Source organism: Prinia subflava, chromosome 6 (genome assembly GCF_021018805.1).
Source record: "Prinia subflava isolate CZ2003 ecotype Zambia chromosome 6, Cam_Psub_1.2, whole genome shotgun sequence".
Classification (NCBI taxonomy): Eukaryota; Metazoa; Chordata; class Aves; order Passeriformes; family Cisticolidae; genus Prinia; species Prinia subflava.
Window position 1 is genome coordinate 10,772,677 of NC_086252.1, and position 25,826 is coordinate 10,798,502.

Here is a 25,826-nt window from a genome sequence, read left to right on the forward strand (position 1 = left end):
TTTTTTCTTTTTGAATATCAAACTCAAAAGCTCAAGTAAATAAAAATAAGGATGCTCTCCATTTGCAGTGGAGGCCCCTGCTCTAACAAAGTTCATCTCCCAAATCTACCAACATTATGTACTTATGACACTTAATTGTACAATCCTTATGCAGCATGTAGAAAAAAAACTCATGGCATGTGTTCAAATTGAGTTGGACATGGGTACAGGCTCCTACATATTATATATAAATTAAACTCACTAGTGCCAGGATGAAGGAAGAAGCTTGTAACAGCCAATTTGTTAGAATTAAGCTTCCAAAAATATTTAACAGTGCTCAGGAGAATTGTTCATACAACTTAATGTCATTTATCCCAAGGTTTAGGTTCCTAAATGCAATTGTGGAGAACAAATCGTTTCTTCCTTCTGAGGAGGGATTTGCCTTCACACTAAATTGCCAGTACACTCATCAAATTTGATATATCATGTCTATTTTTTCTAGGATTAAATGAAAAACATTTTCAGTGAGTGACATACATAAATACTTTTGATAGCTGCTACTTAACTCTTCTAATGTTATTTTCAGGAAGTTTTACTGGCATAGTGGAGACGATATTAAAACTCTCGTTATCACTCTTCATTTCTGTCGAACACACTCAGTTCAGCTTTTACCACATGCTAATAACTATTTTGAGGAAGTCCTCCACGAGAAGACATTGCAGCAGCTATCTGATGTATTTATGAAGCCTGAAACACTGTAATATTCCAGAGACACTTAAAGATTAGACATGTACCATCAGTGAGTCATTGCAGTATCTGCATTCACTGGTATTTATAACAATGGCAATGCACAAGAACCTCAAATGGAAACAGATGGACAGATCATCATTATGGAAGAAAAAAGATCCTTAAAATTACAGACATCCCTTGTAGATATATTGTTGCAGAAAAATATGATACCATAATCTCTTTCCATGCTAGAAAAAAAAAACCATGCTGGAATGAGAGATGTCTAAATAAAATGTTCCCATTCAAAAAAGTGAAACTGAAGAACACTGCTGACAATAAGACAAACTGGTAACAATAGTTACAGGCTAATACTGGTGCAATATAGTAACAATCCTTTATCTTAATAGTATCATTTTATTTAATATGCCACATTTTGTAACTCATCCCCTTCATTTCCTGCAGTATTTTCTCTTTGTGCTTCTTTTACTTGTATTTTCCTCGAGGAACATGAAACACAACTTTTGTGATACCAATTGTTTTCCTTTGTATCTTAAAGATATAAACCTATAAAGAAAAAACATTACACTCACCAACATCACATACACAAAACATTACACACCAACACCCAGTAAGACCGATAATTTAAAATTAGATGTATATCACTTGTGTGATAGTTACAATTACTAATAATCGATGGAGAAAACTGGAATCTTTAAGAGTGGTAAGTAGATCAAGTATGTATAACATGCAGTAACTTCCCATTCACTTTTGAAGTTATCATCATATATATTTATTTGTAGGAACACAACTACATTTTAAGAGTGTACTCGAGGCTGGCATAAACCAAGATTAGCTTCAGTGATTTTTCAAGGAGCTGTCCCAGTTACTACATGAAAGCACCTGGTACTTGCACCTCTGTGCAAATGACTTTTTCTAGTGCCTGGATGCACCATAGTTTATTGCATGTCAGAATTCATCACTAAAACTGCTCAGCATGAAGTCTACAAACAGTGGGGGTCACAAAGAAGCTGCCAGGTTTTGTTTGAGAAATGACCCCTGCTCTTCATTCACATTCTTTCCACAATTTCCCAGCACTCTCTAACAACTGACATGGAAATTTCACTTATGGCATCCTAAACTGTCAAGACTAGAAGGGACAAAACAATGCAGATGATACACATACTACCCAAGTGGATGATACTTTTCCAGCACTGGTTAAATTCATCAAGCTTTTAGAAAAGCTGGGGGGTTTTGACTTTTTAATAGCATAATCTTTTTCTTTTTCCATGATTGCAAAGGTGAACTTGTTTATATGGAACTGTCATGGTAGACTTTGCATTTTGCATGTCTCAAGGTTCACTTGCTGTAGCCAAAAATGTAGCCTAAAACCATAGGAAAGAATCCAAGCCTCAAGTTTTAATTTCTATTTTGATGTCAAAGCTATGCCAAAATTTCATGGACTCATAGAATGTGCTGGATTGGAAGGGACCCACTGAGTCCAACTCCTGGCCCTGTCCAGCACCATCCCCAAGAATCCCACCGTGTACCTGAGACTGTTGTCCAAACGCTTCTTGAATTCTGCTGGGCTTAGGGCTGTGACCCCTTCCCTGGAGGAATTTGCTATCCAACACCCATCCTGCAAGTGGCACAAACATCACAGGAGTGTGGAGCTGCACACAACCTTTTGCTTAGCCTTAGCCACAAAAAACTACAGAAGAGATCCCTTACTTTGACATTCCTTATGGTAAAAGAGGTATGATGGCAGCCGTCTGGGCAGTGGGAGCAAACTCTGAGGAAAAAATGTAGTAAGATTTTTTAAATTTAGAAAAACCCAACCACATTCTCTAGCAGGTAGAAGTGAAAACCTGGATACCCTGGATGTTTTGGATGCCTGGGAAGAAAGACTACACTACAAAAAATCTCTTATCAAACAAAGTCATTATTGACTGGACATCCTTAAGCATTATCTTTAAACTTCCTACTTGGATTTCATCATGCAAGGCTTGATTTAGATTGGCCTATCCAACTTTAATGGACTTGGGGGGGAAAAAAATACCCTTTTGCCCAGGGAATACTCATGGTTAAGATAATAAGAAATATCCCCAAGCAGTAATCAAACAAGGTGCTCTATCTCACAGAGTGAGATATTCCTGCCCTGAAGAATGTAAATAAAAAAATAACTACACAGATAAATGAATATCAAAATAAAAAGCATCTGACAGGTCAACAGCACAGAAAAATCTCAAAATAATGTTCCATTTGCTTGAGCCTGCATTTTAGAAAGTACTGGGCTCTCTACAAGTCAGTGGGAATTGTTATATTGATTCAGGGTAGGACTTGCCATCTTTTCTCACCTGCCCTGCCAGAGCAGAGCCCTTTGTGTGCCTAACTACAGAGGCACACAGCTCTAACTATCCTGCTCTCACCTGACAGTTAAAAATGCAGAGGAAAGGCCAATATAGCATTGTGGAAACCTCACCACTGTACCAGGCCTTTTCAAACCTTGAGCTGTTCAGCAGCAACCCTAGTGTCAGAAAGCTTACAAAAGGTCAAGAGCATCTTAGAAGCTGAAAAAATATGCTTGTTTTCATAAAAACCTTATAAGTTATTACTTGTAGAATCCATTCATATCCTCTTTCTCCTTCCTGCCTTTTACTCTTCTATTTCTCCAGACTTAAGACCTATCCTCTTACTTTCTTGTCTTTTCTCCCTTTAACAAAGTATTGTTATACAGGAGAGCCTGAAGTACTGTTTCCTTATTTAATACATCATTTAATACTAAATGCCAGTTGTGCCAGCCCTGTTTTACATAGAAGTGAATGTGTGAAGATTCACAAATAAAGCCACTCTGGAGACACAAGTGCCAGGCTACTCACAGATACTGCAAAACCCAGCCTCTGTTGCCTTTTCTAAATTTTATTTGTGGTAAGCTTATTTTTCTACATCCCTAATAGAATTGCAGCACAATCCAGGTTAAGAAGGACTTGAAGACACAATTCTTGTGGTTAGGCAGGGTGAAACTCATTCCCAAGAAGGATCCAGGCATACATTTTAATTTTTTTAATTCTGTAGCTTCTTCTTTGTATAAGGATTAATAATAACTCTTAAAAGCTTATCCAGTATTAGAGGAATATAGTCTTACACCAAGAAGCACACATGCTACTATAAGCACTACACAAACAGTACTCCACAAAAGAAACACCTCATGCTAGCAGACAAGGAAACTGGGAGTATTTATGGTGATCCTGCCCCATAAACTGCAGTGGGGCAGGATCTGTGCTTCATAGTGAAGGGTTTACACCAGCAGTGAAAAAATAAAAGTACACACAGACTTCCAGAAAAACAAAGCCGGGGCCTAAAATTTCACTTCCTGGAATAGAGAACAAAACTTTAATGGGAAATGATTCAGGATTCAGGAATCAACCACATATAGAAGGAAAATGAGATTGGTCAGTGGGTACCCAAATTAGGATCTATATCACTAAACCTGAAATTCAGACTGGAAAGAAAGGAGAGTGGTAGAAAACATCAGTCAGAAAATTAGGATTCAGACAGAGTATTCTCAGCTCCACAAGCAAGTATAAAGACAAGCTGAGAGAGAGAGCTGGGGCTCTCCAGTCTGGAGAAGAGAAGGCTCTGGGGAGGCCTTCCAGTCCCTAAAGGGGGCCCACAAGAGAGGTGGAAAGGGACTTCTCACAGGGGTGAGCAGTGACCGGACAAGCGCAGTGGCCTTAAGCTGAAGGAGGATAGATTTAACTTAGATACGCTTTAGATTTAGTTACTCCTTACTGTGAGGGTGGTGCAGCACTGGAACAGGTTGCCCAGGGAGGCTGTTACCTCCCTGTCCCTGGATGTACTCACAGCCAGGCAGGAGCAGCTCTGAGCAACCTGGTCTAGTGGGAGCAGTTCCTGCCAATGGCAATGGGGTGCCTTTAAGATCCCTTCCATTCCAGACCATTCTATGATTTTAAATCCTCAGGACAAAGGGTATCATTCTAAGTGAAGCTCTAAATCATTTTATGTTGTATAGGCTGTGAAGTGACACTTGCAAGGCTACCATTATCCATTAGCCTCAAAAAATGATGATGTAAAATGCTGAGAAATCAGAGCAATGCCACACAATTTCAGACATCTACAAAATCAAAACCCAACATCAAATAAAAACTAACGTAACATGCAGTAAGGGTTAATACAGACTTTCATTCAATGATGAGAAGCACACAGAAAATCAAGACATCCTGACAGAAACAATTATCTGGTATCTCAGTGATAAAGAAAAGAAGCAGAGCTCATCTATTCCAATGGATTAGAAGCCACATCACTGGCAGCAGCAAAAGCCAAACCCAACACAAGAACATCTTTGACTGATTTGCTGTCTGATCTTGTTACTGTGAAACTCACACAAATTTACTACAGACTGCACTCAGGAGCATACAGTTAAATGTGATTCCTCACCTATGGAAAAAAGAGAAAACACACAAACACACACACAGAAAAATGAAACACCACACAGATTTTTTGTCTGCCATTTTCAGGCCAAAAAGATCTTTATTTAGTTAAGCCATGTCAATAATCATTAATCTGAGATTCAGAATCTCCAATAGGACGAATTGTGCAGTAAAACCAGCTTTAGTGGGAGTTGTAAAAGAGATGGGACACCTTCCCTCCATTCATACGACTGCATTTTCTTGTACCAAAGTTCAAAGCTCATCATGGTTTCAGTTTATCTTTACAACGATACTGAACATATTAGTCTGTAATCTCCCAACATACTAATTTCAAGAAGGAATTAAGTCAATTGCCAAATCCTGCAGCACACTCTTTTTATCAGACTAATGAATTATCCAAAACTTCAGTACAGTCTTAAGACACTGGTCCTGAATTTCTCCAAACAGGAAAAGAAACCTGACAAACCAGGATGATTCCAGAAGAAAGTTCAGGGAACTCTGACACATTGATTACACAGTTCATTAACCAAAGGTATACTTTTTCTCTCAACCTTTAAAATCACTCAATTCTTAATCCAAGTTAAATGTTTCTGAAGCTTAACCCTTAGTTAAATCTCACATTCACCTGAATTTCATTGTAATACTTATATAGTTTGATTCACAATTCCTTCTAGACCAAAGCTTTAGGTTTATCAAATCACACACACTCAGTCTTTATTATATAATCTCCTATTTGCAATGTGTCTGTGGTATTACTATCAACCTGAAAGCCAATTTGCATTTCACTGAAAACAAAGCAGTAGGAGACAAAGGTGACTTTCTCTGAGCTGAATTAGCTGTTACAGTACTTTGAAGCATGTCCATTTTTCCTACTGATATACAAGTAAAAAGAGAGCAAATTCACAAGACTTAAAAACACTGAAGACTCCCACTCAACAAAAAAATGGCTTTCAGCTAACAAAGCTTCATTGAATTACATGTGCATTGAATTTCCTGATACCTTTGGGATTTCCTAAAAATATTGAGCCTTTTATTTTGTATAGTATGTACAAAAACAGCACCAGCATAAAATTCAAAGTTAATGCTATTAACAATGTTTGCTTCTAGTTTGCTTCTTGCCTCTCTGAGGCAAGGACACCCATCCAAGAGTTTGCCTCCACCCTGTGACAGGGGTTCTGGTGGAGCAAGGGAGAAGCCTGGCAGCTCCCAGGCCTGTCTTCCCAACACACTCACTTTCTACTCCTAACAGCTCTACACCAAACATATGCATACTTAGGGACTTGAACTAAAATTAGCTTAGGGCATATTTAACTAATTAGCAAGTAACTCCTCATTTCAACAGTGCCACACTGCCATACTATTTACACCACAAAACCACTTGGAAAAAGGAAATAGAAAGGCTTTTTCTTCCTTTCAATGTTCTGCAACATTTTTTTGTTTTCTTAGGGTGACACAGATGAAGACAAGAGTGAAGGCAGCATGAATTTATTTAAACACTTAGCATTGGTGAGGCTCAAATCCTTTGTTCAGTTCTAGGCCCCTCACTACATTGAGAGGCTGGAGCATGTCCATAGAAGGGCACTGGAGCTGGTGAAGAGCACAAATCTGGTAAGAAGTGGCTGGGGGAGTTTATCCTGGAGAAAAGGAGGCTCAGGCAGGACCTTACTGCTCTTTACAACTACCTGAAAGGAGGTGGTATTTAGGTAGGTGTCAGTCTCTTCTCCGAGGTAACAAGGAATAGACAAGAAGAAATGCCCCCAAGGTGCCACAGGGAAGGTTTAGATTGGATATTAGGAAAAATTTCTTCACCTAAAGAGTTGTCAAACACTGAAACCCTCTGCCCAGGGATTGGTTGAGTCACCATCCCTGAAGGTATTCAGATGTATAGAACTGGTACCTATGGACACGGTTTAGCTGTGGGCTTGGCACTGCTCGGTTAATGGTTGGACTTAAGAATCGTAAAGGTATTTTCCAACCTAAATGGCTCCATGATTCTACAGGGTAATAGTATCAAATGATGTGCCATTAACTCCATAAGCCAAGGAAAAACAAGTATCTGAGAGGCCTTATATGGATATCCTCACCAATATCATTCATCCCATGGTCAAAACCCAGCTTCTCTTCAAAGAAAAATTCAAACTGATGAGATCCTAGTTAGGCATTTCAATTCCAGATTTTTTTCCCCTCATTCTTTAGCCTTTACTGGCTTGCTTCCAGGTACCCTCAACCAAGCTGCATATTTTTCAAAGAAAAAAAATGCTACACCAGTGAGATCAGAGCTAATAATTACTAAAAAAAGCTAAAAGGACACAAAAGGAAAGCTGGTAGAAAGAAAGACAAGGAAAATGGAGGAATGCAGTAAATAAATTTTAAGATATGGCAAAAAGACAAATGACACCTGAAAACTGTATGAAGTCCATTTGGAGGTCCTGATCCTGAAGGATGTAGCAACTGCCACAGAATTGGCTTCTGAGGACAGAATTCAATCCAACCATTCTGCCTTTTTACATGACACAGGCTGGAGAATGCACACATCAAATACACAGCTCCTGGGGAGGTGAGATTTAGTATTACCCCATCCAACAAGGCTACACAAAGTTTGGATCTGTACTCAGGAGGAGAATGCAGCACATCCACTCTTCCTGACCAGGCAAGACACCTGAGATTCTTCCAGTACCAATGGAAGACCAAATCTTGTGTTTCCTCTCTGTCCCTTGAACAGGATGTGTGCAGCAAAGTCTGTCCAGACATAATTACTGGGTTACATGCCCTCCCCCAGCATTTCTGAAAAGGGTATTTTGCCAGAAAGCATGTGCACACCTCCTGATTCACTCTGAAGCTGAGCCAAAAACCAGGGACACAGGCCACAACTGTCCAAACTGTTCATACACCATATTTGCTGGCACAGCTGCAGAGCACACAGAGAGTGGGATGCAGGCTGGATGAATGGTTCTGGTAGTAGCAACCTTCAATCACTATTTTTCTAGAGCTATTCTTAGTCCTCCCTCTGCTACCTTACAAATCCTCAAATTTAGAGGATTACAACACACTACAGCTCTTTTTGTGCAAGCAGACATTGTGCATCCATAACGCATGTAATGGAAATTTGCACAAATGTGGCCCCAAAATTAGAGCTTAAATCAACACTGGATACCGATGTATATGGGAAGTCAATACTGTTGGAGGGAAAAAAGTATTTAAACATTTTTATACTGGACAATTCTTCTGTTTTTCTTAACAGAACATGTGGATTAATATCCTAAGTACTAATTCCAAGAAGCATCATTCCCAGTGTCTCAGCCAAGCTGTAAGTTTGTATTAACACCTCTCTGTTTTATGGTCTTTGCTTCAAAGGCAATCATGGAAAATTGCAATGCAGTGCTTGGCTAAGATCCACATTAGCACCTCCACCACCCAGGCAGGCCAGGCACCGCTTCACGTGGAGAACTTCAAGGGCTTGGGAAAGGACCTAAAGGTCTCTCTGATTTTCTCAATGTTTCTGTCTCTGCAGTGGGACACGCTTCATAAACATCATCTTATTTGCTTCACATCCTATGTTCTTATCATTATACGCCATTTATTTTCCTCTTCTATCTACTTTTTCCATTTTTGAAGTCTCAGGGAGCCCTACTCATGTCAGCTGAATGAAGAGAAGACTGATGGGTCATTTGATTACCAGAAATAAGCACTTACTCCCTGAGAAGCAGATCTGGTAGCAAGACCTTTTCAAACTTGCTGAGAGTAATGCAATAGGATCCAGCAGCTAACAATTAAAGCTGCATCAATTCAACCTTGAAACAGTCTGCAATTTCCTAGCAGTAACTGCAGCTAAACCTTGGAACTGTTTACTGGGAAAGACAGAGGGCGAATCCCTGTCACATGATGTGTTCATAAAGGAGAAGGCTTCATTTTACCTCTTGAAGCACTTCTATAAAGGTTGAGAAGTGAACAGCATTTCTTTCTGGAGTCTCCATCTCTTGTTTCTTCACTTGTTCTTGTGAATCACAGGGGGAAGGTGGTCCCTTTTGATACCCAAACCATGTTTCTTAGACAAAAGTTCCAAGATGACCTGCAGAACACTTTAAGCCAACACACAAATAAAACAGGGATCCACTTGACTGGTGACATTCAGATCTAGTGTAGGAACAGATTATTTCATACGGTTAGATTGCTCAATCTTTGGTTTGCATTTCAGCTTGTATTTTGGCTAGGGAGCAGGGAATGGAATAAAGGATTATTTTCTTTTTCTCTGCTACACAGACTGTCTGAGGATATCACCCCTAAGAAAAGCCAGGCCCTGAGCATTACTGGGCACACTTCTGCTGCTGGTTTCTAAGCACACAACTGCTCACTGTGATGCCTCTGTGGTCAGTATTGTACCTGCCTGGCACCAAGCTGACACTAACTTACTGACTGGCAGGACCTCAGGCTAAAGCCCCAGTAATCCTATTAAACCCCAAACACTGTAAAAATCACAAAAAAAGAAAAAATCCACCTGCATTTCATGTAAGGCCTATCACATAAGGCATGAGTCAATCAAAGACTGCACATCATAAATAAAGGCTAACCTGGGAAAAAAACCCCAGCATTTTAATACACAGACATCTACAGCAATCAACAAGAAAATAACAATGATATTCTGAGCAATAACACACTTAAACTTCTCTGTGCTTGTTTTCAAAAGTAATTTCAAAGATGGAAAGCTCTAGTATTCATATCATCTACATTCATATTTCTCCATTTCAAAAGGAATTCTGTCTTTTTTTTAAAAAACCTTTTCTCTAGGGGGAAAAATCCTTATAAGAACCTGCTTTTAAAAGATAATCTAGGGATTCTGTTTTGTAAAAATAGAGCTGATTTTCAAAAGAAGGAGCCTGACTTAAATTTCTCAACATCTGCAACTGCAGTTCTCCCCCAGGCATCTGATTAAGCATCTATGGAAATTAAATAGGCACTTCAGCATTCTGCCAAACTGGACTGGAAAGTATGCTTCGATGATTTGGGATTTCACCTTCAAAATATTTCAGGTCTTAAATACATTCCATTACAAAACATAGATTTATTGCTTAGTGTTCAATTTTGACCAACAATTCTAGGGCAACTTTTGCCAAGACAAGGACAATACCTTCTCTCCTTCTGACCTGGGTTTGCCAAACACCCCAATTTTCAGTCCTGCATTTCTACCACAGAAGTAGACACCTTCTGAAGGGTGATAAACACACTTTCTAATAAATAATATGATGCAGAATCCTAGTCCTGCACTAAGCCTCTGACTCTAAGGTCCATACGAAAATGAGGAAAAAAGTCAGAGAGAGTGCAATATTAGCCCTGCAATACCATCTCAGTGTCTGACATGAAATTTAATTTTTGCTTTTCAGTTCCTCTCACATGTTTAAAGATCAATCATAATAGAAATATATTTTTAAACTTACATAAATTCCCTTATACAATTTCTTGTTCTGAAAACTATTACTAACATAATTTTTATTTTTTTATATATACATATATATCTATAAAAATGAAATACAGACACATGTCTTGTTAGTACTTAAGGTGTTCCCTGTAAAAAAAGATGACCACAATTGCCGTGCCTGACTTGGAGCCAACAACCTCACTTTAATTTGGACTCTGCAGCAGATAATCCTGAGAAGTTAAAATAAACTTTTCAAAAACAAGTATGGTTGATACTGTGCACACTACAGAAGCAACACAAAAATATGCATTACAACCACATTCTATATGAACTCCAACATTCTTTTTCCATACTCCTACCTTACTAAATGCCTTAGAGACCAATTAGGTACTGAAGTCCAAATTTGCCTCGTTCAGTCATAGCCAGTGGCACAAACGTCGTTTCCCACCAAACTGCTAGAAGCATCCTGTGACTGCTTAATTTGTTTCTTCTTATAAACAAAGCAAGATTTTTTCAAAGAAGATAATTTGCATTCCAAAAAAAAAAAATCACCCACATCTACAGCAAATTTTTGCATGTCACAAAAGTTCTGTAAAGTGAACAGTCTTCAGTAACATGCAAAACTGCCAAATTATCCCTACTTATATTTCTTTCCAAGCATAGTAGCTATCTATGGTTTTGCTCTCAGTCAAATCCTCTCTTCCTCCTCCCCCACCCCAAGTTTTATCTCATAATTTTCCTTATTCTGAAACAGCTCATAAAACAATCATATTAAGTTATATAAAGTATTTTAAAGATCTCTCCTACAGAGTCCAGAAGCATTTTAACAATCTTGGCATTTTGGTCAAAAAAGAACAACTTTTTGTTTCTTGAATCACAACTGAGTGCATTTAACTGTTTAGAAAAGTTTGTGGAAAAAACCTCAAGTGTATGTCTTAGCTCATCTAAAACTCAGCACAATGGGAGTTTACCTGTACCTTAACCGTGCTGTGGAAGAGTAGCCAGAGCACCACCTGCAACTTGTCAGGAGGCTGAAATGTGATTAAGTTATCCAAAGCTTTCCTCAAGCAGGAAATGTCTTCCCTTACACAGAATTACTGCATGGATCATTGACATAAAACATTATTTCCACAGCCAAGTATCATTTCACCACCAGGCTGAAAGCAAGGCACAGGCAGAATAAAAGGTTCTCACCGCAACAGCAAACACTTTGGGGTTGTTTTTAAAGGTAGCTTTGGGGAACCAATAGTTACACTATTTGCAGTCAAATTCTGCCTCCTCTTCCCCCCTCCACTCCCCATTCCTTTCTCTCACTTTTGTAATGAGGACTGGCCTTGAACACAGCCGTTAGGAAAAGTTTAATACATTCCTGTAGCCCTAGGGAGAGTAGGGGCAGCACATGCTAATAAAAAACCATCATGGGTGCCTGCTACATGTGAGCTGATTGCTGATGATTAGTCATCTTCCTTGGAACTTTTCAAAATATCAGGCTATTTAATTATCATCACAGAACTGCACAAAGAAGAACAAGGTAACCGTCATGCAACTGGAAATACAATAACTATAAAATATTACATATATTGCCTTCAATGTTCTGACTCTAAGAGTTTCAAGAGACTTATCTCAGAGGCTCCTTTTGAACCTGAAAAGCTGACAAATCTTCCATCTACTGACCAAAATAATTGCAGTTTCCACTTCCTAAGTAGTAAACAATAAGTCAGCTTACACTCCAGGCTTCTAATGAAAACAAATGAAAATGTACGGATTTCTTAAGGCTGGCAACAAATTAATCTTGCTTAAATTGTTCCCCTTTTCAATAAGCCTGATACTTTCTTGTGCTAGTCTTTAATCTTTGTGATCCAATCCATTTTGTTAAACTACAGTTTCAAAATTCTCTTCTTCCCATTCCTTCTAATTTTCTGTCTCCCAGTGCAAAACTGTTAATTGGTAACCAAGTATAACTGCAGAGCAACCCAGTGTTAAGCACCAGGCTACACCAAGTGTCTGCAATGAAACTGTGATTTTGCAGAAGTGGTTCATCTCCCTTGAAACTGCTTGTTTGCCTCCACACATTCCCAAAAGAAAGGCTATTCTGAATTTACTCATTGATCTTCTTGGTATGAATTATATACCTGGTATGTTATTTTGCAACAGCAAGTCAAGAGCACAGCCTATAATTGCCTCGAATGAGACAACCACAGTCCAAATGCAACATACGAACTCTGGCACACCAGAGGAACAGAGAACACTGATACAAGTTAATGACTGGAAATCTTTTCACAGCTGCTTTTTAAATTCTCTGCTGTGAGCAGCTGATTCCAACAAGAATATTAGATAGGAAAGCCAAAAGCGTCAAAATGCAGAATTTGAGACACGAACACATTTCACTGAGATCCATTGTGATAATGAAGTTAGACTGTGCAGAGTTTCTAAGTGTTGATGCTAATCATAATATTCAAACCTAACAAAGCAAAAGGGAATACAAAAGGTTTCTGGACATCTTAAGTGCCAGAGGAATTATTTTGTCCAGAAATTCAAACAAATTAGTTTGTGTCAAAGAGCTCAAAGTGTCACTGTCCTGAAAGAAACCAATAAGGGTTTTCATTGTTCAGGTACCTCAGTTGCTGCACGTTAGTGGTGCTTCTATTTTGCAACGGTTACATCTGCCTAAAGTACATACAAATCACTTGCATTTGTTTATTACTCACACTCCTAGCTTCTGATAAAATTACTTATCAAAACCTAATACAGCATTCTAGACTCATGCTTAAAATTACCATATGCAGAAAACACTTCAAAAATTTTACAAATGTGTTCTCAGCTCAGAAATGGCTCGAAGAATTTCATGATTTTGCTAAAAAAATCTTAACTAAAATTAGTATTCTGTGTGTGGGCATACCACTATATTTTTAATTTTTTGAAGAGACTAAAAAAAGTCCTGGTACCAACCTTAATCTTTTATGGCTAGGTTCTATAAAAAACCAGTAAAACTCACTCCAACTGCTAAAAAAAGCCATAAGCATAGCTGAAGCAAATGAGTTTAGAGATTGATCCTGATCAGTCCTTGCTTCATTTGCTTGTTTTGGAAAGCAGCATCCCACTCTTCCATCAAGGAAGAAAGGTAAAAAATCACAAGTGCATGTTCCTCCTTACTGCCAATGCACAGAAGCTGCTGGAGGTGAAAGCAAAAGCTCCCATGTGCCACCCCTTCCTGGCATACAGGAGACAGTCTGACATCAAGGACTTTCAGTCTCTCAGATGCAGTATCTTTAAAAAATGTTACCGCACCAGCAGAGTTCAGCAGCTGATAAAGAAGGTGACCCAAGGCATCTGCTAAGACCAGGAAAAAGGAGATGGAGGTGAATTCTAATCACATTCCCTGTTTTGCGAATACAACCCTCATTTTAGTTCACATTTTGACAGCCCCATGGCTGGCCAGCATGGCTGTCTTCAGAGGTGACCCCAACAACTACAATATTTCTTTCTAATGAACGGGAGGCTTTTCCTATTAGCCTATGAAGGGGTAATCAAAACCTCCCTCTCTAGGCTTCCGCCCTCACTAAACCAAAAAGGACAAGAAAAGGATGAGAAAACCACGGGTATGAATGTGTATGCAGAGAACTGTAGAAATCCAAAATTACTGGAGGTCTGAGGAGGGATGAGAATGACAAGATAATTGCAGAGATGCCTGAAGACAAAACAGAAAGAGAGTGGCAGAGGAAGGAAATCAGAAGAGAAAGCTCTTTGGGACATATAAGATGATAAGATAGGAAAACTTCAAAGAAAGTAATCAAAAGAATAATTTAAAGATAATGGATACATGACATTTCAGAACACAAAGTCTTAAAACGTGAATTGTTCCTGTTCTGTGGTTAAATTGATTAGAGTTCTGTGGTTTTCCAATTAAAATACCACCTTAAACACACCAGCGATAATCAGGAGGAAAAGAATTGCACACTGTAATGTTACATAAAATCAAACGGACTCTCACAGTAGGGAAGGTGAATTTAAAATAATCACTTCCATAATGGTTGAACTATCACTCAAAAATTCAAGGGTAAGCTAGGCATAACTCTTTATAGAACACTATTTCTAGGAAGGTATTATACTTAGGACGCTTGATTTTGGGGATATCCGTTACATTCCTATCCTAAGTTTCAACAGGCAGGAAGATGTATGCTGGGTTTGGCGTTTATGCCACCCTCAAGACCAATATTACAGTATTGGTAAATCAAAAGCAATACTGAATTCTTAACAGGTTTAATGGAGGTTGCCAGATTTAAGGAACAAAAGCACTACTGATTTTACTACATGCTTTTGAAAGTGAGATAAATTTGGAAGCTGGGACTAGATGGTTTTTAAGTTCCATTCCAGCCTCTTAACATTGTATGATTCCATGATAAGGGCAGCAAGAGGAAGCTTTTCGCATTGAGACATCACTTGTCATGAAAGGGCTTCCTCAAAACTCAAAATCCAGAAGCATTTGCAGGAGTTCAGATTTTACTGATCTGATCTGGCAGATTGTTCCAACAGCTGAATCCTTACAACCAAGGGCATTTTACCCCCAGTTCTTCAAGCATTAATCCTGGGCTTTGCTCACTGCATTGTGGCAGATCCATACACCCATGGGACAGTTCAGAGTCCAACTCAACCTTTCCACTATAAAAGTCCATACAAAAAATTTTCCTGCACAGGCCAGTAGGAACAGTGCTATAAACACTTCTAGCACTTTATTCCTTGGGACTTTTCCATGTGCGAATAATGGATAAAAACTTCCATCAGTTGAGAATTTAAAATTCCGTTCTCGCTAACTGTAAAATAGGTGATATTCTGTTCACCTCAGATTTCTAGACATGCTGCTTCACAAACTATAGATAAAGAAAATACCACCTGCAGATGAAAATACGGCTACAGCACCTAACTACATCTTGGAACATTCATGCTCTAAGAGATCACATGCACTATTTTTAATTTCAGGTGAGTAACGACAAGAAGAACTGAACTTTACATTTTAGTGAGATGAAATGTCTTCACTCAAATCTGTCTAACATTTTACAAAGATAAGAGAGCATATGCAGTAACACAGATACTCAATGAGTAACTTAGAAAGTAGAATGTTCATAGGAGAAAACTTTCTCCCCATATACAGGAAATGTGAATGTATCATGCAATACTTCTGCTAGTTTTCTGCAGCAAACTACATTTCACGAAATTGTTCAACTAGTTGCTTTGTACATTGCACAGACTGAGGGAAAACTGATCAGATACAGCAATCAAAGCAGCTTACATCCTGTTAATCCACTTAACAATTTAAACTGTACTTGGCCTGATCTAAGAAGTGTAAATCACAGTAGCCCAATTAAGCATTATACCCATCTAGATTAGCTGGAACCAGGCATATAAGCATCTCCTTTGTCAGTAAACCTCAGCAAGTCTGAAAACAGTAAGAAAAACAACAATATTATTATACACAAGACCACTTTCCCTTATTCAAATCATTAAGCACAGAACTCAGTTGAGAAGACTCATTTTTTACCCACAGGATGCAAAACTTCCCTTAATTTCTCCTCCCTTAAAAGACAACTTCTAGCCTTCAACACTCCACACCAGTCTTAGATTGTCAGTCTGAAAGCAGAAGATTTCCTTAGTGGTTTCCCAAGAGGTAACCAATGAGATTGACATTGCAAAGGCATTTTGGATAGGGGAGGATCAAAAGCACAAGGCATCCTCGGCAGCAGAGACAGGCAGACTCTGCTGTGATACTCCATGGATCCTAATTGTCCTGGCCCTGCTGCTGTCCAGACTGCAGGGGCAGGGAGAGGCTTCACAACCTGCTCTGTACTAACAAGGAATGATTCCAATTTTGATTTTTCAAGGGGTTACTTACATGAGTAAACATTAATCAATTTATGTTAGGGTTGCAAATTAAGATCACAATAATTATTTGACAAATGAAGTTTGCTTGCAGATGACTTACAGCCACGTCATGAAGCATATCCTGTAGAAAGTGAAATCCTTTGATCTTTCAATCCTGCTTTTTCTTTTCCAAATGACACATAACCAGCTAAGACACTCAGTCAACATACAACATTTCACATGTGGTTAATCAATGCATATTTCAGATAACAAAGTCTTTGTTTAATGTACAGATAGCCCAAACTGTATTACACATTAATAAAGGGATGTCATTAATTTAAAAATCACATTAAACTGTCAGAAAAATTTCCACATATTAGACCAAAAAGTACCTCTGAAATCACACTAAAGAAGGATTTAATGAGAAGCATTTCTGGTTTTCCAGACTGAGTAACTGAGAGTTCGTCAATGCTTGTGCTTTGTTCCTCCACCACGTTCTCCCATATCTTTGGGTGAATTTTTATTAAAGTACCAGAAAGAAAAGCACTTCTGTGGTGACAATAACAACACAAACCTTGGAAAGGAGACACATTGATGTGCACAAGACCTGAGACTTACATTTTCTTCCATGAGTAGATTCAAACGAAATAACTAAAAAAAAACCAAACCAAAACCCAGCAGTATAGGAATAACCAACAGGGTATGGGGGAAAACAAAACAAAACACAACTTCTTTCAAGTAAATCTATGGCAGTTCTCCCATTAAAAGAAAAATTAAATATATGCATTAGTCCTTCTCATATTGACTTCATATACCCTTTGTACAGCTGACAATTGATGAAGCTTATGCCAAGAGGTGTTGAAAATACTTCTTTTATTTATAGTACTTTAAACTCTTTAAAAACAAAGATAAGAATAAGCAAGGTTTAAAAACCTCCCAACTTCGTGTTCTTAAAGCCTTGGCAGTTAATTGTGACACTTAGTGATTTACCCTATCAAGATGGGGCAAGCGTATCTTAAGCTCAACATAAATCAAAACCAGACTTATTCGTAGTGTATCTAAGACAAAGTCTTTTACCTATTGACTTACCTTAAGCAGAAACCCAGGACTTCAGTATATGCCTTTGCACACAGTATCAACATCAGTATTACGAGGAAATAAAACAACATAAAAGCAAAGATTTCACCCAAAAGTGAGTCAGCTTTTAAAAGACACAAGATCTCACTGGAAATGAGTATTCTTAAAACTACCAGGCAAAATTAAGCACAATACCCAATAAAGTAAAAAAAAAAAAAAACCCCAACCAAATTCATTTAATGAAAATAAGGATAACATTTTAAACTAGTGATTAGTCCACCTCTTAGATCATGAAGTCTGACAACTTAACTTTATTTACCTATTTAATATAAACGTATCCATAAATCAAGTCTATAAAAAAGCAGCCTTCCATAATTTGCAGTATTTACAGTATGTTTTACACAATGCCTAAGGAGGTTAAAAAACCTCTAAAACCTCTCTCTCATGCATGAATAAGCCTTCATCTTTGGTATTGGGAACAAAATACACTTCTACACTGTCCAGTGCAACTAAATATGACACTAAGGCAAGACGGGGGAAATATCAGGAGTTCTGTGGAACATTTGGAGTGTGACAATTGACATCTGCTGAGCAGCAGCACCACAGTGTTTGCAGTGGCTCTCTACAGTAACCTACAGCTTCACAATGAAAATCATCAGCCTGCCCACTTAACAGCCCAACATCAGACATATCCAAGTTCACAGCACACACTCAAGTTCATAGGACTTGTTTATGAAAGTTGATCTAGGTCAAAGTTATATTTTGCTGAAAGTTATTTCATTCCAAGGAAGCCAAAACACATTTTAGGAAATGAAACAGACAAGTGATGTCATATCAATGCACTCAAGAGATTATTAGGAGAATATTTGACACAAAAAAGCCATGTAAGGCAATCAAGAACTGTAACATTTACTCTAATTATGATACTTGGCTACACACACTTACAAGATCCTAACAGCATTTTGGGAAGGTCTGGGCATTGCTCAGCATGGCGTTATTCAAAACACAAGATGGCTGTTACATGAAACAATGTGTGTGTAATGTATTTAGTTTTTTATACAGACACACAGACATGAAACAACAACATGCACCAAACTTCCTCAAGTGTTGCTTTCTCCTAAGTGACAGTGGCCTCCTGTTTTTCTCTAGATAAAGAGTACTCAATCAGAGCTTTTTCTTATCCACACACACACAGCAGCATCTCTATGGCTGCACCTGTACCTGTGTGAGAACAGGCCAGCTGCTGAAGCCATGCAGGAGAGAGCACGTTACATGCTCTTGTCTCACAAACAGGCCTGTCTGTCCCTAATCCAATCTGGGACAGTCCCTGGCCCATGAATTGTCCTAGCAGTGCTCTCTTAGGGCTGCTGACACCGGCCCAAGGCAGGCCAGGGGCCTCTGACACCTGGGCAGTGCCACAACCCTGTAACAGCACACAGGTTCAGCAGGTACAGCCCCAGCCTTGCCTTACCTTCCCCAGGGGAAGTTCTGCAAGACTCAGAGAGCACAACAGTTGTATTTTTCTTATTTTTCCCTACAATATAAATATTTAGGAAACTATTTCCATGACTGTGATATTTACGTTGGAGGAGACAATGTAGATATTTTTATTAGAGCAATGAAGCAAGAAATATAAAATACGGGTTTACGTCGTTATGGCTACATTTTAAAGATTATACATTTACAATCTCTACTCCTTATTTCTAGTAGGAAAAATCTCTTTTATCAAACTACCAGCTCAAAACAGACTCAAATCAGTAATCATGCAGGAGAATAATAAGATCAACCAAGCAGACTGGCTTTTTTTTAAAAGCCTCTTAAATAAAGAAAACATACTGTTGAACAAGTACTTCCGAAGCTGGAATGCTGTAGCCTAGCACTATGAAACTCACATGCTCTTGTGAGAGCCAGGTGAAGGAATCACTCAAAGATGGACTTTTGTAACAATCAGGATCCAAAGGGAGTTGCTGGTTTTGTAATTTTTTTAACACTATTTTGCTCAGCATGTAATATCCAGTGCCCGTGATATGAGGCACCCAGTGAATTATCACTTTTGAGCATTTTTTCAGCAGCATCTTTACATACCACACCACTTCCCACCAGGCTATGGCTGATCCACTCCACTCACCATGATGTGCTGTGGCTTCAGCTGTCACATTTATTCCTGGAAAACTACTTTTCTTGCTGTGGCTACTCTACCTGACAAGTATCAGTCAATGTTTTATTTTTTTAAAGATGCTGCTGGTCATTCCTGGAAGAAAATGAAATTTACTGCTGTATGCTTTGGGCTCATCTAATTACAATACTAGCCTTCAGGGAATTTTTAAACTAATGACATTGGATTTGTCAAGCACAAAAACTTTTAATCTGATTTTTCAAGTGGATCCTAGCCAATGGATCCTGGCCACCACAGCACTTAACAAAACACATCTGACTGTCCTCCATGCAATATTTAGGTGGGTTTCTTATTGAAATGTTAATTTTTGTTACCCAAATCTTTCTCTGGTGGTCAATACAAGGCATATGGAGATATTGACAATGCTATTAAAGTTTTTATGACTGAAAGTCCACAAATGAAACTATGTGAGTGTATATATAGCTTCACAAATTAATGGAGGCACGGACTTTGAGAAATCTGAACCAAAACACTGCATGAACAACTCCCCCATTTGTCTATTGATCTCATGATGCAACATCAAGAAGCACCAGCTCAACAATAGTTATTTTTTTATTTCAATATCCTAGTCTTTATTGTCAACATTTTTATCATTTTCAGTGCTAATACCATGAAAAAAGCCCCAAACATTAATGACACCTCAATGACTACTTAACCCTCCATATGCAAACAATTCACATGACCCATTAATCATCCACTTTTGGGTATTTCCTTAGTGCCAAAGTAAAAATAATGCACCAGTTGAGCTTTTAGGACTGGTTTGACTGCAATAGTAGGATCTTTCTGGTCAAATAATGATGGACTCACACTTCAAAATAATTTCAGTTATTACTGCTTAACACACACAAGCTGCAACTGTGCCATGTAGCAACATCGATAACTACACTTCAAAGAAAAGATCCTCTTTCAAACCTCTCTTTCTTTCAAACATAATTGTCATTTTTTTCAAAACTGCCTAATTAATGATAAATTTATGAAACAAATTATGAAATACAAGTGTTATTGTTCATTAAGCAACCAGTATCAGCATGCTAGTCCTCCCTAATCATAGAAAAATCAAGTTGTAATACAAAACTGTGCAAATGTAACAAAACTCACAATAGTGGTTACTTTTGGATGTAGCCATGGTAAGCCAATGGCTACATCCAAACCAGACTTAGCCTGGATCACTTGTCCTTTTCTCCCAGTACTACCAGGTATCCAGAGAAGAAGGAAGCTCCCCACTGGTAACACAGAGCAAGATGAAGGTTGTGACTGTCCATTTGCTTCAAAAGCTGAAGGTGTTCATCCTGTCAGCAGAACTTGGAAACCTAACACCAACTGTATTACCAAAACAAGTGACAGGATTCCTGGGTGTTGGAAGGGACGACTGAAACACATCCACTTGTAACATGAGTGACCATCTCCAACCAACAGTCAGGGTTTGCACTTCCAGTGAGAATTCACAATCCAGCTGCAGTCATTTAACACAACTACTCAGAAGAAAGCATGCAGCTGCTGCACTACTTTCTTCAAGTATGCAACCACTTTTAAGGAAAGACATGTTTCAAATACTGATGTCTATGTTTCTGTAAAAAACATAAAACCAAAAAGCGCTACTTGAACTCTTCTGTAGGTACTGCAGTATTTTAGCATCATATCCTACTTCCCACAAAGATGTGTCCTTGTAACACACACCCATGCTACACAAAGCTGTATCACCATGTTCTATCCTACTGCCAGAGATGGGCATTTTCAGCCTGTTCCTCACTTATAGTCCAACTGACCACAAACAAGTTGTTGTGGAGGCACATCACAGACACCTGCATCATTTTCTATATAAACCATGCAGTTCACTTCAATTTCAATGGAAATTACATGGAACTTTTCTCAGATACTAAACTCAAATATCAAAACAATGGATCATGCCACCCTCAATTGCCAAAGGGCCCTGATGTGATTAAAGAAACACCTCACACACCACCAAGTAGCTTCAATACACCAAAACACACGCTCCCAAGGTTGCAAGAGTATGTCACCTTTCCTATTGGGTTAGAGAACTTCTACATGAAACAGTCAGTTCTGCTCCATCTCTTGGCAATGAAATTATACTCTTCCTTTTGGTGGTAGCTCCACTCCAGCCTCTCCCCCTCTGATCAGCAAGGGACAACATGAAGACAAAGGTTATGACAGTGCCACACATAATGACAGCAGGATCAAACAAAGCTAGGCTCAGCCACTCAGAGCACTCCATGCTGTGAAAGGCAGTATTTTGGATACAGTCTCAAATAAAGGATTTTGAACATGCTACTAAATTTTAAGCAAATTATTTACATGTCAATGATTTTCAGTGATTCAGTAGCATTACCCAAACAGGTGTTTCATTAGCCAATGGAGTAAATGCAATATCCTAAGCATTCTGCCACTGTCTGACTGAAGGAGTTTTGGAACAAACAAAATGCTAAGGCAGATTAAAAAGAAAAAAAAAAAAGGAAGAGGAATTACATGTAATTATTCAAGAATTTAATCTGTATATTCAGTCTCATACATAGAAATCCCCCTTATTTTGCTGCATATTGAAGCTTTAGCTGCAGTTTAAAGCATGTTGGCACGTGAAGGAAAAAGTTAGTTTCTTTTCCATTAGGCATTACTACTTAATGTTATAAAGGGGAAAACACAAAATTAATTCAATTTCTCCTCAGGAAATCTGACAAAACAGTATATTGTTTCTGGCTGGTAGCCACTGTACTATCATAGAGTTTCTTAAAGGTACAACACTGTGCGTTCTACCAGGTTTGAAAAAACACTGGAAGTGTAAGACAAGTAAAAGTGCCCATGTGGCTAAATTCACTCTAAAAAACAATTAGCAAGAAAGCAATAGGTCTTTAAGGAAGACAGAGGGTCCTTACAGAGGCTGGCCAATGCTCCAAGCCAAAAAAAATCCACAGTGCTAACAAACCACAGCTTTGCTCTGGCATCACCAGAAGGCTGTTTTTATAAAGACAGATGGACAAAGGGGAGGCTTTTCAACTACAATTCTGTCAAGTTAAACTACTACCAAGGAGAAGTTTAAAAGTGGTCTCCAGTCAACCATATGAGCTCCATGGAATCTCAGAGCCCCTTTTAGGGTGCTGTAAGTACGGACAGAAAGATAAATACACATATGTGGACTAACATTTCACATCCACCGTGATGGATGTTCCAGCTGCACAAAAGCAACCACCACATTTTTGGAAATTTATAGCCTGAACAGCAGCGTTGATTGAAAGGCACCATTAGGCTTGTTCCTTTCATATGCTAATAATGACATCATGCCTTATGGCCTGATGTTGCAACCATACATTATCATCTTATAAAGGCATTTTTCCAAAGAAGTCTAATATATAAGCAAACAGCTCACCTGCATATAGGGAGAAGATTTTTTAATTCATCCCTGACACAGATTTTCATCTGTACCTTAGCGCTGTGAATAACTACGACTGAAATATTTATACAGGTTCAACATACTTTTTTTAGAAGAACTAAGAAAATAATATAATTGTTGAGGCAGGAAAAAAAATCTACAAAAGAAATTTTGGAGCATACAGGAAGCAGCTCTGGACATCAGCAAAGTGAAGCAAGGTAAGGCCCCTTATGGTATTTTGGGTACAGGAGTGATTCAGGGCTGAATCTCTGGCAAATATTCTAGTGCAATGTAGTGTACTGCAAGGACACTGTCACACAGCACCCCAGAAAAGGGAGGGGGAAAAATATTTTATAAATACTCTCCGTGTTCCTAATATATATCCCGGAACAAAATAAGCAATAATAAATTATGTAACTCTATTACAGACTACATATACCATGGTCTCTTTTATTTTGGCATCATACAGGCCAAAAGAGAATTTCATTTTTCTCAGATATCCCGGTTTATAGTGATGTGCACTAAAAAGGTTTAGAGAAAAAAACAAAAATGTACTAAAAAAATAACAAGATCTTCACATCAACGAACAATCCACAGAACAGTGAGGACACGAACATAAACCTATTTTTCCCACACACATACTGTCATTGTGCTGTATTTCGTGCATACGGGAATAGAAACGCACATCAAGTCCCCCTGTTTTGAAAACAACACGCTTGAAAACTGCGGTGATCCTTCTTCCCCACCACGGACAGTGCTATATAGAATCCGGAGGACAGCCTTACACATAAATAAATAAATACACTAAACGGCGCAGGGGGACAGCCCGGAGGAAATAAACGCGGCACACAAAGTGCTGAACGCCTTCCCCGGGCAGGAAACCAGTTATAATTTAATGGCCCCAAACCGATTTAAATTTGGCCGAGCGGAATCCTGCGGGGCTCCGCGGCAGCGCGGCGCCCGAGCTCCCGCATGACGGGCGAGGAGCGGAGTCCCGGGGGTGCCGCGGCTCCGCCGCCGCCCGCGGAGAGCCCCGCGCCGGCCCCGCCGCGTCTCCGGCCCCGCGGGCGGCTCCCGCGGCCACCGGCGCCCACTCACCTGGCCGAGGCGCGCACTGCGGCTCTGCGCCCGCGGCGGGCTCCGGGCGAGGGCGGCTCCCGCTGCCGCTGCGGAGCCGGGTGGCGGCCGGAGTCACCCCGTCCTTGCGGCAACGGCTCCCGCCGGTGGCGGCGGCCCCTCCGCGCCCACGGCGGGGCGAGCGCCTCCCGCGCAGGGGCGCCCGCGCCGCGCGCAGCCCTCCGCCCCCGCTCCGTCTCAGCGGCGGGGCCGCGCCCCCCGCCCCTCCGCCAGCCCCCGCCTCCGCGACGGCATCTTCCCCCCGATCGGGCACGGCCGTGGGTGGGGGCGGCCGGGCCGAGGCCGGGGCCGAGGCCGCAGCCCCGCGGGCCTGGGCGGCGCCGGGGGCGGGCAGCCGCTAACAAAGCCGCCCGCAAGGAAGGGGATGCGGCCGCCCCGCCGGCGGAGGGGCTGCGGGGATGCCGCCCAGGCCCCGGCTCAGCGCCCAGCGCGTTGCAGGGACCCCGGCCCGCACCCAGATCCGCACCCCCGGGAAGGAGCAAACGGGGCGGGCGGGTAAGGAGCGATCCCCGTGCGGAGCGGGGGAAATGTTCCTGCGGCTGCTACATTGTAACCGCTACTGCCGAGCAAGCGCCGCTGAGGTGGTGCTGTGAAACGCCAGGTTGGTTTTTTTTTAAGTCACACAGTTATCTGCACTGACGGCTATCGGTGTCATCAGCCGTGAGTGTGAACCAGGCTTCACCGTCCCCTCAGTGCCCATTACCCGTCTATTTCAAAGCAGTTAGGTGCCTACAGCTCTACATTCCCTACTTGTTCGGCAATTTCACTGCTGTTTTGTCCATCACAATCAATTCAGGACTGTTTTCATAGCAAAATGTGATTACAAAAAAACCCCACTGATTAAATGAAAACGTAAATACATCAATATGTACACGTACTAATCTAGAGGAAGAGAGATGTGAAACACTGCAGAATCACAACCCAACAAAAACACGGTAATGTCAGGGAATATGGACATATTCTGACATTATCAAGGTTACAGTTATTATTATGAGACAACAACTCGTGCTTTGTTTTCTAAATCATAGTAAGATAAAATCTTCCCAGAACCTAGGAGCACATTGCTACATCATTGCTACTTTGCATTCCACATCTGTTTTGGTTTTTTTATATATACTATATATGTGTATATAAAACAATACATGGGAAACTACATGGGTTTCTGTAGACACAATTTCTTCAGAATAACCACATGGCAACTATATAAAATTAATGTATGTCAAAATAAAAAGTAAATATAGTGCATTCTCAAAGCCCTGGGCTCCAAATCCTTTCTGTACTGAAGCCCATGGCACTGTGGGCTTGGGCTTCAATAGGAGGAGGGAATTTGCTCTTCAGCCCCTCTATACTAGAGGAACTGCTCCAGATATGAGTGTTTGCGGCTGTATTCCAAAGTAGGTCAAGCTATAAAAGTCATTGACACTTTTCCACCTACCTGAAGCTTTAAAACTTTGGTTTGTTTCTTTTCTGTGACTTGCACACCTTTTGGCACAGTGGGCCAAAGTAGTTTAAACATGCTTAATGTGCAAATCATCAGTGTGCAACTGATTAGCCTTACACAAATTTTCCCTGATTCCTTCTTCTGAGGAGTGTACTACTGTGATGTGCAATAAATGATTGGATTTACAT

General features: G+C 39.9%; 1 protein-coding gene across 1 annotated transcript in view; it reads right to left on the reverse strand.

The window, feature by feature from the left end:
- The window catches only part of HECW2 (HECT, C2 and WW domain containing E3 ubiquitin protein ligase 2), a 144,484-nt gene extending 120,094 nt beyond the window's left edge, over positions 1-24,390 (reverse strand). Inside the window, exon 1 of the mRNA XM_063400203.1 lies at positions 24,159-24,390. The gene's annotated coding sequence lies outside the window, so the exon portion shown is untranslated. The remainder of the gene's footprint in view (positions 1-24,158) is intronic.
- Positions 24,391-25,826: the final 1,436 nt, after the last annotated feature.